At 39.3% G+C, this 13159-nt stretch overlaps 1 protein-coding gene across 4 annotated transcripts in view; it reads left to right on the top strand.

Annotated features, from left to right (window-relative positions):
* Positions 1–13159, top strand: part of mast2 (microtubule associated serine/threonine kinase 2) — a 140496-nt gene that overhangs the window by 25971 nt on the left and 101366 nt on the right. The gene's annotated exons all lie outside the window — the stretch shown is intronic.

Genomic DNA, 13159 nt, shown 5'->3' on the forward strand with positions numbered 1-13159 from the left:
AACCTCTCTCAAAATCTTTAGCGTTTTCTGAATGAACCCTGACTTTCTGTTCCTTCATGAAATGGCTATCGTCTCTCTGTGTTTGCCATGCTTTAGAAGTGTGTATTGACTACATTAGTAATTTACACAGTACCTTCCATTATTAATTTAAATTGTAATTTATTATTCATCTCCAGCCTTCTTCTCTGTGCACATAATGATTACACATGCAGTGAATCTATCTCATGCACAGGGAAGCACGTGAAAATGACGAGAAGCTTAACAGACTGCAGATGAATGCTACCAACAGATGGCAGTGTTTAATAGGTAGAACTTCAGCATGCCATTAATCTGATACTGAATCCACGTTGTTGTGCCAGGTGTGTGGACAGTGCATTTATAAAATCTGTAGTGAGTGTGGAGAAAAATACATTAATCTAAAATGAATCATGTCATCAGTTTACTTTTGCCGCTTTGGATATCTTCATAATTAGCCTTTCACTCTGAAAGTCTCTGAGAGGAACTGGTCAGTGCAGCCAGAAGCACATTGTACCATGGATTCAAAATGGAAAATACAATGTGCAGAGTTATTCTAGTTCAGCAAATAATCCCAGGTGGTTATTTCTCAAGGGTAGGTTTATTAAAGTATTCTTGGCAGACTTTCTGACTTCTATCGCACTCACTTTCCTTGCATCTCTTATTAAACCAAGCTTCACACACATTATATTTTAGTCCAGTGTGACTCATCAGACTGACAGCTGTTAGCTTTTATAGTTGTATTTCATAGTTAGTCTATAGTCATAGGATTAGGAATAGGACAACCAGTCCTGCCATGTTTTATTTATGATTTATACTTCCCTTAAGTCTTTGGACTTTTAGTTAGGACTTTTAAAGGCAGCTATGTAATCAAGTGTAACACCTCAGCTTTAATTTCTAGGTTAAAAAGACTTGGGTTGTCACGTGAGTCCCTTCTGAGTGTTCCAGTTTCCTCCAGCAGTCCAAAGACATATATGAAAGGTTACCTGGTGATAAATTGGTAGTAAGATGTGGTTGTGGGTATGCATTGTTTTCCATGGAAATTATAAGCAAATGTAACACATGACTGCTTAACACTTCAACAATAAAGTAACTTAACCTCGTAGTTCTTCCGGAGCCTGCACAATATTGTCAGGCGAACCAGTTGTGGTGTTTGTGGTGAACCAGTCTTAGTGTTTCCACCTTTAGTGGCAACAGTTTTCTTGCATATTTTACATAAACAATGTTTATGCGAGTCACATAACAATCCATATGAACGTCCAGGGCCTTTTCTAGAAGAACATTGTGCTGTAACCAGATGGTCAGCTTGCACATCCCTAGTATTATTGCTTTTGTCAGGAAATGGCCCAAAGTGAAAAATGCACCTACCAAGTTGAAACTCAACACTTTAACATGTATCTTGTTACATATTTATCTTAGAAGCAGGGTGGATATTCTCTGCAAGACATACATGAATGCAAATAATTAAGATGGGAAATAAACAAAGCGGTGTTTCAGCATGCAGCACACAGGCCGCACACCTGCTGTCTGCAGACGTCGGGGCTTGGCCTAAAGGGAGCTTTACCATGCTGCTGTGTTAGAGCTGCTAGGGAACAGGCTGAGGCAGCTGCATCTTAAATATACATGAGGACATGTTGAGTAATCGCTGTACTCGTACCGTATCTCCTCTGTTGTGACTAATGGGGACAGTGACGTAGACGGCTGGTGAAGTGGCATGCCAAACTTTGACATCAAAGATGACTAAGAAAAAACCTCAAAAAACTACATCATGTTGTTTCAAGAAAATTTGCACTAAAGATATTTTTGACAATATAAAAGCCCTGCATCAACCAAACAATGTTTTATTGATAATTGCAGCTTGCAGGCAGCAGCATTTATAAGTAAATGAAGGGCATCCATTCTTCTTTTCTAATGAGTTACTGTCATTGAATATACACTACTTAATTTGAAGCGTGAATCCTTTGAAACAAGGTGCCAGAAGCAGTAGGATTGCAGTGCAATAGTAGTGATACAGGATAATATCTCTACTGCCCTGACAATGTGCTGTACAGAATACACAGTCTAGGCAGTGAGCTAAATACTTGCTTTATAAAACACACGAGACAGGGGCCAAGGTTGAGGTTGTTTACTGGACCTCTTTTGTGAAACGTAAACAACTGGAACTGAGCTAGGTTTTTGTGTTAGCGACAGTATCTGGTGCTTGTTGGAATGTAAACGCTGATCATCAGTACCCTTCCTGCTCCAGTGGCTGTAAGAATTTCTATCCTAGAGAATATGGGCCAAGTGTAAGAAATAAACACTTTTTCATTTTGCCTTCCAGAAACACTTTTCCTCTAAAGCACAACAGCACCAAGTAAAGTGCTTTGAGACTTATTTAGTCTTCTCTCTCTCTCTCCACACACACACACACACACACACACACACACACACACACACACACACACACACACACACACACACACACACACACACACACACACACACTCAGGACACAGACATAATGAACACATACACTGTATACAGTATCTATATAGACAGCCATACTGGAGGCACATGCAGTTGTTTCCTTTATCTAAAAGTGGCTCTTATACAGTTTGTGATTTTATTATATAAAAATATTATTTTCAGTTGCTGTGGAGTCTGTCTGCTGTCAATAGCGCCATCTGGTGTCAAGGTAATAATAGGCCACATTAACACTGTTTCACAATAACATTTCCTTAGCGTGACTTTCTGGAGTGTAACACTGCACATCCCAAAAACAAGTCCCAAAATGTACAATACCTACTTTTTTAAACAAGCTTTTTTTATAGAAAGTAAATACATTTTTTACCGCCATTACATACCTGTATTGTAACGGAACTTAAAATGGAAATGGGCTGTATCAAGAGCTCTGTTAGTCTTACTGAGAACTCAATTCATTCATTCATATAGCTTATATAGCTTTATTCTTTTCATTTTGACTAGCTCACATCCCCGGTCATTTTAGAAACAGCAAACATATATGTCTTTGGAATATGGGAAGAAACCCTCCAAAGCACAGGAAGAACATGAGCATAGAAAGAACTGGCTAATTCAAAATACCTTTTTTTTTTTAGTAGAATATACAAATCAAGTTACAGTAATGTACAAAAGTCTTAAGTCTTGATATTTTGCTTCCAAGAAGACAGACATTGCAGTCATTTTTTTAAAAGTGGTCTTGAGCAACAGTACTCTTTCAGTTTTCCTTTGATCATTGGTTACTTTTGCACTCATTTCCAGTCTTTTACCTGACAGTAATAAGAATGTTTTTAAGACACTTGAAACTGATCTATAAATCATTCAAGTGTATAAAACAACACCTAACTCAAGTGATGAATGAGTGCTATGTCTGCATATACAGTGGTCCCTCATTTATCGCGGAGTTACGTTCTAAAATTAACCTGTGAAGTAGCCAGCTTTATATTTTACAATTATTATAGATGTTCCAAGGCTGTAAACCCCGTCACTACACACTTTATACACTTTTCTCAGACAAGCACGAACATTTTCACACTTTCCTCTCTTGTTTAAACACTTTCAAAGTTCAAGCCTTGGTAGAAAAATACCGTAAATGTCGGGCTATAAGCCGCTACTTTTTGCACAAGCTTTGAACCCTGCGGCTTTTAGTCAGGTGCGGCTTTTCTATGGATTTTCCATGATTTTTGTCATATCGTAAGACGATTTGTTTTGTGTGTTCCGCTGTTGTACGGCACTACGTTGCCTGGCGGAAGGATCGGGGTTCAAGAGTGGTATGTTAGTCACATGTCCGTCCGCCAGGCAACGTAGTGCCGTACGAAGTAGCGCGAAAAACAAACTTCAAAGTAGCGCTACGCATTCAGCGGGAGGCGTGGATGATGAGCGGCGATAAACTTGCAAGTTATGCCCAAAAAGCAAGTTATGCCCAACTCCACCGGTGGATTCTGACAGCGTGGAAAAGTGTGAAAACATCCACGATCACCAACGGATTTCGAAGGGCTGGACTGCTGCATGATGGAGAGGAGGACACCGCCACGGCCCTTCTGAGGGTGTTCGACTCTGACACTGACAATGAGGATTTCTTTGGTTTTGAAAGTGACAACGAAAGAGAGAAGAAGAGTGGATGACGAAGCCATCCTGAGCCTGTTTGTATCCGACACTGGAGAAGAGGACTTTGGTGGTTTTAGTGCGCAGGAAGAAGAGAAAGATGGTGGTGAATGACTGACTTTTCTTCTTGTTAAAGCCGTGTCACTGCACCTCAGCCTAAAAGGTAGGCCGAATCTATTTTTCTGGTGTGCTGTAGGCTACTGTTATGTACTACATGTGCAAATATGTACCCATAACTTGTTTTTCAAAATATTAATAAAAGTGATGTCTCCAAACAGCCATCTCTTTCCTGACAATTCGCTTTGTGCATATTCTCTTACATATGATAAGTCAACATTGAAACACCTGCGGCTTTTGGTCAGGTGCGGCTAATGTATGTACAAAACAGGATTTTCCCCTGATTTTAGCTTGTGCGGCTAATATTTAGGTGCGCTTTGTAGTCCGGGAAATACGGTAGGTCCAGTAATATAGAATGAAACCAAAGATCAAAGCCTGTTATCAGGTCCAGAACATGGGAATAGAGCAGCTGCCAGAGAATAAAACATTAATGAATAAATGGTATGGAAGTAGAGGAAGCAAGAAGAATGATTTGAGTAAAGTTTGACTTATCTGACTCTTTTGTTTCGCTTAATGTGCCTTATAATGGGATGAGCCTTATGGTCCCCAAAATACGGTAACTTCTACCTTCCTTTAGCATGTCCAGAAGTCCTACTTTTTGTGCGATGGTTAGCATCTTGCTCTGACTTTTGGTTGCTACTGCAGGTGTCGTTGACGGTGCAAAACGTTTTGTCGACATTGTTGTGTTTGTTGGGGAGTAAACTTACAAACATACAGTACAGCACTTCAGAGTCACACTGCTAGCGATTGAAGATTTCTGTAAATTTGACAAGATGAACGCATTTTGTATTGGACAGGAGACACGACACAAGATTGATTGACACTGGTCTACAGCCAATCAGGACGCAGACGCAAAAGCTGAACCGCATTATCGCAAGGGACCACTGTAACAGATAACTTGGCAAAGAACCACATTGAAATTCTATCTCCAGGCACGTTGTTACTAGTGCCTAATTCTTGACATGAAATTAACGACAGCAGGCGAACACATCTGAAAGTCATGTCCTTAAGAAGTAGGAAAAAAATCTAGCAAAGACCTGTTTAAAAAACCTGAGAGGTGCATCTGGCCCATCTACTGCGTCTACCAAAGCCTCATCAGAAACGGTCTCAGCGATAGGGTGGCTTTCATTCTTTTCATTCTTCAGGAAGGGAAAAAAGGAAACATCGGTGGAAGCTTTGTCGTGGTTTGGGAATGCATTTGGCCATGTCATGTTGGGATTCTTGTCAAATCAGAAGAAAATACTCTCAGATTTTGATCCACCATGCATGGTTGCCTGGAAAGCATCTGATTAGCAACAGCTATGACACAAGATCCCAAACACACTGGAAATGCATTAAAAGCATACCTGGATAGAAAAACACACAGTTGAGCAGTATCAGTCATAGATTGACCTCCGCAGAAGCAGCCTGGGTGAATGGAACAGCAGGCAGGCAGCGTCTAAAGCAGAGCTTTGGAATGGCCTTCAAGAAGCTTTAGAACTATTTCCTGCTTTATAAATGTTATAAACAATAAATTGCAACACTTTGTCTGCTCAGCTCGACTCTCCAACAAGCGTGGGTGATATGGCCTAACAACTATATGATGGCATTTCAAGGACATTTTCGACTTACACTATTCAAATTAAAATAAAAAGAATACAATTTAAACAGGCGAACTGAAGAGGATTGAAGGAGAACCTAGAGTTTCTTGGGATTTGGGGTTTTTTGGGTTTGTGAAGTCATTTCTTGTAGTTAATTGAGAAGCTGAAGTAGAGTATTTGTAACCAAAGTGTTTGGCTGTCAAATGTGAAGGGCAGAGAGAACGCTGGCAGGGCCAGCCGCCGGCCTGACTTCCCGTCTCACACCTCAGCAAATAAGAGATTCAGCATCTCCAGTGGAGCATGCTGTGATGAGATGAAAAATATTGTGCAGAAGGAAGGATGGGGGAGTGTGGGGTGGGCAGCAGTGTGACAGGCTGACTAAATAAATCAAGCAATAGCGCAATAACAAAACTTGCACAGGGGGTACAGGAGGTGAGCGAAGGTGCTTGGAGATGGATGAATGTGAGATGGAGGTGAAGTAAGGAGCTTTGTGTGGTCTTATGTACCTGCTGTCAGCTCTGTCAGAGGAAGTGCTTCCTATTAAGTTAATAGACTTTTTGCCTGGGATGGGATAGGCTACGGCTACTACTACTACTACTACTACTACTACTAATACTACTACTAATAATAATAATAATAATATTGAAAGGATCTAAAATCCTCCTCAGCATTTTGTTTATGATTAACACTTGGAATTGTGTCACTAATACACTGGAGGCGTGCCTCCTCTTGCTAAATTTTGCTTTTAGTCAGATGTAACCTTGACATAATTACATTAATACTGAGTAAAAAAAAATAAATCAGTATCTTTCCCAGAAATTACCTGAAAAATGCGGCTAATTCCTTTCATTTTGCTTCCTCAAAGTCAAAAAATGCTGTAAAATGACACTTAATTATCTTTTAGACTAGTCTTGAGCATCATGCCTCACCATAGCCTTATTTTATTTGCATTTGTGTGACAGTTTTTCAGCTTTAATTTTCTGCCCCCCTAAATGTTTCTCTTATTTATGTATTGATATTGTTCTTAAGAGTCATTTGTAGATTCACATTTATCTTGTTTTGTTAGCATTTTAACCTTGGTAACATCCATCAATGTCCAGAACTCCTCCCAGCCCACCTCCTCCAGCTTAGCCAGGGGAACACTGAGGTTCTCCCAGGCTCGTCGAGAGATGCAGTCTCTGTAGCATGTCGTGGGTGTATAGCATGTCTGTAGCATGTCGTGAGTGTATGTCCCACTGGGCCCTCCTCCCAGTGGGACATATGCCTAGAACAATGCCTAGAACATCTAACCCAGGAGGAGACCACCTCAAGCTGCTTCTTTCAGAGAAAGCTCATTTCCATCGCTTCTGTCTCCAATCTCATTCTTTCACCATCAAAATAACTGACAATAATAGGCATAATAAAAGCTTCAGGCATAGATTAAGAGAGTTATGGTGTTTTTTCTTTGCTCTGTCTGGTGCCAGATGGCTGCATCACATTTACAATTTACTGGCATAGGGCATTAATTAAAATGTTAACAATTAAATCGAACGACTGGTACATCTGTTTGTTTTTTATTTATTTTGTCAGAAATCTGTTTTTATTTGTATCATATGTTTCCCACATTTCTTTGAGAACATCCACTGTTTTGATGTTGGACATTGTTCTGAGGAATGCTCAGTCATAAGCAAACACATTTCCTCTCACTGTTCCTTTTTCATTAGGCAGTTTCTTTTTCTTTGCTCTCACTCTCAGATTAGTTTTCAGCTCATTAGACCAACTTCATTTAGTTCTTGTGTCTCTCTCAAAATGATAAAATGAGACTAGATCTTGGTTATGTTTCTTAACAAATTCTGGTACCTTTTCAGGTAAAGAAAAACACAAACGCATTTTTACCTTCTGATTTCAGATAAGGCATTGTAAAGTACTTCCTCATATTAATCCACAAAGGAATTTGATCCTATAATCAAATAATAATCTTTTTTTTTCATTTCAGCAATTTGCTAAATCTGCAAAAAAAAAAAAAAATTCATTTAACAATTTCAAACATTTATGAAATTATTATTATTGGTTGAAGTGCATATTTTATGAACAATAATTAATGCGTTTTGTTTTGGGGCGACTGCACCTTCCAGGTAAAAGTCTTTCATTTTTGGACAAACCGAACATAGTTTGAGATTATTTTCTTCACCTTGGAAACTTCTGACTGAGATATTCTAACTGAAAATGTAGTTTTCATTGCCTTCTCACTGGGGTATGTTTGTATGTATAAATGAAGGTTGAGATGCAGGTTGCCAATGAAAGGTTTGCTGGTATGTAGATTTAAAAGGCAGGCAGATGTGGATAATTTTTTACAATAATTTATTGAAATGTGTTTATTTTGTTGTAGCTATGAGGTCAGTTTTAAATTACAGACCGTGATTGGTTCGTTCTTTCACGTTTAGGGTCCTGTTTGTTTTTATATTGTCTTTATTTTAGTATAGCTAATACCACACCTGTAATGTTATGCCTTCTTACACTAAATATATGTTTTTGGCCTGATAACGTGACCTCAGTCGTGTCACTCATTTCTGTTAGCTAGCAAAGCAGCTTGCTAGCTAACAAGTAGGCATAGTAGATTTGAACGATTACTAGTCAAACAGTAACCGTGAATATGAATGCCAACTTCAAATGAGTGACTTGTTTAAATTCCACAGTTTTATTCAAAGATCACTATGTCCTGATTTAGATGGTAATCAGCTATTGTTAAACTATTGTTATAAAAACTCAAGAGTAGCTGCTGATGGGCAGTTTTCGTTTTTGTTTTCTGCTATAACGCTCTCTCCTCCTCACTGGCCCCAGAGCAAATGTCAGCATGAGGTGAGTTACCAAAACCTAAATTCTAATTTAACTTCAAGTCATTTTAAATCCATTTATTTTCTCCAAATAAATTCCAACTCTGTTAATTTTGCATAAAACCTGCTAAAAAGTGCTGTTCTGTGTCTTCTTTAACGCTTAATGCTAAGACCATTAGTAGGTTGTGTGAGCATGTATGTTAAACTACCAACCATGTTTGATTGAGCTACATGGAAAGTGCCGTGGTTGAATTATTGATAGCCTAATGGCTTTTATGGAAACCCGCTTTACTTAGTTTTATTAACTCACCCTCCACCTTTTTATGCTTTGTAAGCACGCATGCACTAAAGCACCCCCCCCCCCCCCCCCCCCACACACACACACACACACGCACACACACACACACGCCAATGAATAGTTATTAATTAGGGGAGTGAGCTATTACCTCTGATGCAGCGGGGCAGGGACATTCTGTGTTATGTAGTTTAATATGTGGTTTTAGGTCTAAGCTGACCCACCTGCCTTATCTAGTCTAAAACCTAATGTCTAACATAAATCACACTAACAGGGTTATAGCACTGCTACCCATCTTTTGTGTTTCCTCATGCTGCCCCTGCTGTTTGTCTTTTCCTTTTATATCCTTATTCTTTTATTCATCCTTCAGCTTCTGTTCAACCTGGTACTTTCCTGTTAGGTCAGCCTGTCTTATAAGTTTTAGTTGCGAACAGTAACAACTCATTTAAAACTTTTACTGCAGACCTGATCTCCATTTCTTTACCGGGAGGCTTGGTGGTGGTGGTGGGGAGAATCATCAGTTTCAGCAGATATGTGATCTCTATCGACCAGATCATTTTAGAAGAAGATCCTATTACGGATTCTTTCTTCCTCCCCTCCCTTTCTATCTCCTTCCAGCTCCTCCTGTGTTTTTTCTCTCCTGCATTATGTTGCTGGATATCCATCACAGTACAATGTATTGATTTGTACTGTAGGCATTAATTATTAGGGGGAAAAAACCCTGTTCCCTGCTCTTTAGGGACTGAGTGCAGCATGAAAAATAACCATAAGTTTAATCACTGATGCTGCTGACAGTTGTTAGGCAGTTTGGTTATTAACAGGCACATTTAATGAAGCTACAGCCACAGCATTAGTCATTTGTGAAGGCTTGATTCTGCAAGAAGATGTTTGTTTGCTCTTTTCTTCATTTTGAAATTCAGTTGATTACAGAAAAGCACTTTGATTCCTAGACAACAGGTGCTTTATGACACCATGGTAAAATCCAAACTCCCAGAAAGCCTCAGATCAGCTGAAACACTCAGTTTATTTAAATCCAGGTTGAAGACTCACCTGTTCTCAGCTGCATTTGAATAAAACACCAAATCCACACTTTTAAGCATAAATTTCAAAACGTACATTTTAACTACTGATTTTATCTACTGTTTGTTTTTGGGTTTTTTTTTATCAATTTTAAATCATGCTTTTTATTTGTTTTTGTTTTTTAATGTCTCTGTAAAGCACTTTGAATCACCTTGTTGTTGAATTGTGCTATATAAATAAACTTGCCATGCCATTGACCAGTTATGTTATTGATTAGTGTCACCGCTCAAAGGGGATTTAGCGTATCAGCAGTGCTACGTGGTTTGACTGGTCTGTCTAGCAGCTTCAGGTTTATTGAGATCCAATCACAAAATAGTTAAAAATAAGAAAAGATTCATGTTTAAAACCAAGCTAAGCATGAGCCAAAGTGTCATTTGGTCCTTCTTAATATACGTAGACTGTTCTTACTTCCTTTCCATCACATGTAACTGCACCACACAAATCCTCTTTAGAGAGATTTCAGAAACACTTATCATGTCTCACCATGAGCTATAATGCTTTCTGAGTCACTCATGCAGCCGGAATCTAAAAGTGTCTGAATACACAAGTAGGCATTTAAATGCCATTTGGAGGGGAATTGCAAGGTTACATCTTCATCTCATAGAGCTCTAAGTTTCATACAATAAGGGGGGCTGGAAGAGAGGATGAAATAATGTCACAGGTGTGGATTTCCCCATCTAACTTTTATTAAAAATAGACTTTAAAGTGACTTAAGTTTGTTTTACTTCACAATGGCTGTATCACATGAAAGAGCTTGGAAGTCAGAGGAAAGAAAAGGTTTTCAGAATTGAAGTTCATAGTGATAATAATATGTGAAGTTAAATGAGGCAACATTAAATGACATATTGTTCTGTTTTTGCTCCATGACTCTGGTCTGGTTTTTTTTTTTGGGGGGGGTTGCGTTTTTTATATGAAATAAAAATAATGATAATATATTTTCAATCTAGCTCATACTGGAAAATTCCACTTAACATCGACTACTCCTTTACCCATCACTTTCTAGCGTAACGTCCAAGGACATCCTGCTTGACTCCTTCAGGACATAGTAACCATTTCTGACAGAAGCATGAGGCAGAATAGAGCTGGTATACATGGAGGAGACAGAAGGATGGAAACGAAACACTTCATTTTGCATGATGAAACTCTTTTAGGCTGAGTGCCAGTACCTCATCTCTGTGCTGTTACAGATAAATTAAAAGTTGTATTTCTTACTGAAAAGAAGAGACTGGGAATCATTCTTGTACGATTCCCAGTCTTGTAAGGCTTCAGGCTTCATTTAAGTACACATTCAGTAGCTTTTAACATAGTTTTTATCAGCAGTAATGTTACTTAGTTGAGGTCTGGGTTCAACTGGAGCAGCCGAGCATCTCAATTCTTTTCTTCTTATAGCCGTTCTATATAAATTCTCTGGTGTGCTCGGGATGTTGCATTACACAATTTTTAACCAAGCTTTAGCTGTTGGACAGATGGTCACACATTTCACTCGAGAATACTTTGGACTACAGAGGAGTTCAGTGACTGAACCATTTAACCTTTGAACTCAGGCCTGCAGTTTGCAGTTTTTCTGAGCATTGCACAGTCTGACCTTGGGGTGAATTCACTGGAGCTGGGCACTTTGTTAACACACTGCTGAATGTTCCAGACCAGAACTACGCCTGAAAAACTGAAGAAGCTTCTCTGATGAGAGGTGAAACGTCTTCAAGAAACTCAAAAAAGTCCAGTTGCTTTTCTGTCCAAGCTCTTGAGATTACAATGACGTGGATGGCTGAGCCCTTCACAGACATATTCTATGGAAGTAGTTTCTCAAAGGGTATACTTTCAAAGTATAACACAGAGTCCTGTGAAAACAAAACTAGTTTATTTGCACTTGGGTGAGAACAGAAGGTCCTAAAAACGCCAGAGGTGGTAAAATCTATTCTTGGGAGCTATGTCCTCTTTCAGAGTGACATGAGAGGGAAACACATTCCAGGCAGTTCAGCAGTGCTGTGCGTTAGATAACTGAGTGTCGGCTAGCATGCCTTTTGGGCTTCAGACATTGATCACGATATATGACGAATAATCTGCATAACAGTTGGGGCTAAATGTCACATTTTTGGGTCCGAAAATGTCAGAAAATCAATGATCAGATTTAGTCTGCTGGCAGTTTGTGTGTTATTTTCCTGTTCACCTCCTTCTCTTTGTCCTGAATGTGCGTACTTAGGTGTTTTAAATCAGCCTTATAACAATAAAGGCGATTTGCACAATGAGAGAGTAAACTTTTAAGCCTTGTCAGCAATTATAATCAGTCAGATTGATGTGGTCTGCTCTTGTCTAGATTTTCATTATAATAGAAAGCCTTGCAGTGCTTGCCAACAGTGGTATGTTAGGTGTAGTCTAGTCATTTACCCCTCACGGTCATCTGGTTTCCTCTCTCACTCTGTCTGCTAATAGCAGACTTTATTCATTTGCCTGGAACTTTTATGTCATTTACAAGCTAAAATGTTTAAAAGAAGTCCGAAAATAAAAACCAGAAACCTCAACTGAGTCTGTGCTTCAGTAACTAGAGGAAACAGACGATTAATTCTCCTTTCACATCGGAAAACATTTACAAGACTACAATAATAATAATGCTTTGGTTACAGCGTGAACATAATAAGTAGCAAAGGTTCAATAAGGAGTTAAAGCATCACCTTAAAGGCACTCAAAATTGTTGAGTGGCATCGTGATCTGTACTGAGATTAGGAGGCAGGGGGAAAAAAGCCTGGAGAGGTGGAAGTATGCACAGGAGAGAAGAGGAAGCAATGTGTGTAAATGTGAGGGAGATGGGTGGAACAATGAAGCTCCAAGGAATAGATGTAATAAAGTTAGCTGAGTTTAAATGTCTGGGGTAAGCCATCCAAAGCAATGGACACTGCGCAAGAGAGGTGAAGACGAGTCCAGGCAGGGTGAGTGGGTGCAGACGAATGTCAGGGCTGATTTGTGATTTAAGGATAGAAGCGAGACTGAAAGGGAAGGTTTAGGACGTCTTAGAAATGAGCAGATCAGAGGGACAGCTCAGGTTGAGCAGTTTGGAGAAAAAGAAAAAGCAGTAATGCTGAGATGGTTTGGACATGGTCAGTGGAGCGAAGTGAATATATCGGACAAAGGGTGTTGGATATGGAGCTGCCTGGCAGGAGGAG

Source organism: Astatotilapia calliptera, chromosome 17 (assembly GCF_900246225.1).
Source record: "Astatotilapia calliptera chromosome 17, fAstCal1.2, whole genome shotgun sequence".
Taxonomy (NCBI): domain Eukaryota; kingdom Metazoa; phylum Chordata; class Actinopteri; order Cichliformes; family Cichlidae; genus Astatotilapia; species Astatotilapia calliptera.